This window comes from Myodes glareolus, chromosome 9 (assembly GCF_982192425.1).
Source record: "Myodes glareolus chromosome 9, mMyoGla1.1, whole genome shotgun sequence".
Lineage (NCBI taxonomy): Eukaryota > Metazoa > Chordata > Mammalia > Rodentia > Cricetidae > Myodes > Myodes glareolus.
Genome location: NC_142034.1, coordinates 64,335,566 through 64,338,958, shown reverse-complemented (window position 1 = coordinate 64,338,958; position 3,393 = coordinate 64,335,566).

Below are 3,393 nucleotides of genomic sequence, written 5' to 3'. Positions count from 1 at the left end.
GGTGGATGAACTCATTCCTGTGACTCCTGCTGGCTGGGCCTGGCTCTCTCTTTCCTGTCAGCTATACGGCCTGCTTTCCTGTGATCCTTGTGCTGCCGAATGCCAAGTCTCCTCGTCGAGTGACCTGGGCGGTCTGGAGCGCTGCAGCCTCCAGCCGTCGCAGTGAGGGAATTCTCTTTGCCTGTGACCTTCAGTGATAGGTTGGGGATGGTCTGTCATGTACCTCCTAAGTACCTGAGCTTTTGCCAAGCCAGAGGTCACAGCAACAAATGAGGGTCACTCAGCCCTGCCTTGAAAATACTGTGATTCTAGTTCAGGGGACAGAAACCAGTGCAGCTCGTTGCTATCGAGTCTGCCCTGCCAATGACGGACAACCCTGCTGTCTTAGTGAAGGGTACTCTTGCGATGATGAAACACCATGACCAAAAAGAAAGTTGGGGAGGAAAGGGTTTATTTGGCTTATTCCAGTTGTAGTCAGTCCATCACTGAAGGAAATCAGGACAGGAACTCAAACAGGGCAGGAACCCGGAGGCAAGAGCTCATGCAGAGGCCATGGAGGAGAGCTGCTTCTGGGTTGCTCCTCATGGCTTTCTCAGCCTGCTTCCTTATAGAACCCAGGACCACCTGCCCCATCAATGGGTCACAATGGGCCAGGCCCTCCCCCATCAGTTACTAAGAAAATGCCCTACAGCCAGATCTTATGGAGGCTTTTTCTCAGTTGAGCTTCCCTCCTTCCATATAACTCTATCTTGTGTCAAGCTGACATAAAACTAGCTACCACAACCGACCCCTTGTCAACTTGACACACAAATCACTGTTAAGCCATAGCCCTTTCTTTCTTCTCCATCCCCAAGATTACACATTAATATGGACCTCACAATATAAAATATTTCAAACTTAAAAGCCCCACTGCCTTACAGTTTCGAACATTTACAATATCCTAAGTCTCAACCATGGACTCCTATAAAATAAAAAATAAGGTTTTTTTTTTTAACTTTAAGAAGGAAGAGCCAGGGCATAGTCATAACCTGAACAAAACTCCAGCTTTCAAAACTCGGTATCTAAAGTCTGGGATCCACTCACGGTCTTCTGGGCTCCTCCAAAGGGCCTGGGTCACTTCTCCAGCTCCGCCCTCTGCAGCACACACAGCTCGTCTTCTAGGCCCCTGCTGGCTCCACTCCACTGCTGCTGCTGGTGATCACTCGATGGTACTGGCATCTCCAAAATGCTGGGATCTTCTGCTGCATCTGGGCTGCACTCTCACCAATAGCCTCTCCTGGGCTCTCTTCGTGGTGCCAAACCTCACCTTTCTCCACGACCCCTTCAGTCATGAGGCTTCCACTGGTACTCCAGCTGCACCATCACCAGTGGCCTCTCCTGGTCGTTCACAGTGCCAAGCTTCAGCTGCTCTCCACGACCCCTTCATTTCTTCAGAACTAGTAGCATTTGGGAGACTCTTACACACGACCCAGTCTGACTGCCAGCACAGGGCCCAACCCTGGCCGCCTCTGGAACAGGGAGAGCTTCTGTGCGCTGGCTCCGAGGAAACACTTCCAGAAGACTTCACCCAGGCGAGACTGGTCTCTTCTCAATACCGCTAATTTCCTATCTCCAGCTGGCCAGCACTGATTGTCCCAACAAAAGGAAGGTTTTTTCTTTAGTGGTTCTGGGTCTCTTGTTAATTAGAGCTGATTCTTCAGGCCCTGCTGACCAGACACTGCAGATTCCGCACACAAAGGCTGTCTCTGCTGGATGCTCAGCCATATGGGTGTCCTAAGAAGGGAATGAGATAGTATTAGTCAGGATTTTCTAGAGAAACAGAACAGAGAGAATGAATATATATTGCAACGGGATTTGTCAGAGTAGCCCACAGACCGTGGTCCATCTTGTCCAAGAATCTGATAGTGTTGGGGGGGTTATCACCTGAGAAGACTACTCAGACTTGGCTTTAAGTCAATGGAAAGTCTGTATTAGCCGACTGGAAACTACACTGGGTGTTCAGGATCCTAGTGTAGCCTCAGCCTTTCTCAGGGTAAGCATTTAAGCACAAAAACCATGTTCTGGGCTGACATACTTAAGCTAACAAGAATAGCTAGCCAGGAGTGGAACTACAGAAGCCAGAAAGCAAAGTTAGTACGTTTAAAGTACGTTTAAAGACTTCCTCAGAACTATATGGACTTTGATGGACAAGAGCTATGTTTTAGTTTTGGCTGGTGGTGCTGTCTACATGCTGAATTTTACAGCCTGAATGGTCTTAGTTGTGCTAACGTCGGGGGGTCTACTCATGTCTGAAGCCCTGCTACAATAGTTGTTCCGTCCATGAGGCTGAATGTGTCGGGTAGTCATTAGCATATGGTTGGAATCCCAAAGCAGTAGCTTCCAATACCAGTGTAGGATTGTCACGCAGCAGGACATATGTGCTTGCCAGTGAGTGAGGACAAACACACAAAGAACAAGTTTCCCTTCCTATGTCTTTGTATATAGGCAGTTATCAGAGGGCGTGACCCAGATTCAGGGTGGGTCTTCAAATAATCCAGCCAAGAAGGATCTCTCAGAGGTGTGCCCAGCTAGGACTTAATTGATTCCAGATGTAGTATGTTGACAACCAAGACTGGACATCACAATTCCACCCACTGTAAACCTGACACACCATCGTGTCTCCTTACAGCTCGCTTAATTTCCAAATGAAAATGATAACGAGGTCATGTTACACCTGACGTGATATAACTACCCCACGTACAATCGCAAATGCAGCATATGTTTAGAATAGGTGACAATGTCCCTTGAGGAATATTCTTAGTGTCTCATAGCTTAAATATGCCAAATCTCAGGTGATGTTATATGATAAAGAAATTGAGGAAAGTATACACACACACACCTGCATACACACGTTTATGCACAAACGAAATAGAGGAGTACTCAAGTCACTTACACTCCTCACTTCTGCAGCTGTCACACGGCCTTAGCTGGTATTTGTAACTGTCTTCTTCTGTCCATTCTGTGTTTCCTCCACCCTCAGCAAGCCCCTTTTCCTGGAAGAGTGACCTGTACCCTCATTCCTGAAGGATCTGGACCCTTTGCCATCCTGGTGCATTTGGGTTTTTGTAGTTTCCCACTGACTTCAGCCACACCACACAGTGGCACCAAGAGATGTCCTAAAGCAGCTGTTCTCAACCTGTGGGGTGCAACTCTTTTGGGGGCCAAATGGCCCTTTCATGGTGGTTGCATAAGGCCATTGGAAAACACAGATATTTACTTTATGATTCATAACAGTAGCAAAACTACAGTTATGAAGCAGCAATGAAAAGAATTTTATGGTTGGGAGTCTCCACGACAGGAGGAACTGTATCAAAGGGTTGCAGCATTAGGAAGTTGAGAACCACTGCCCTAAAG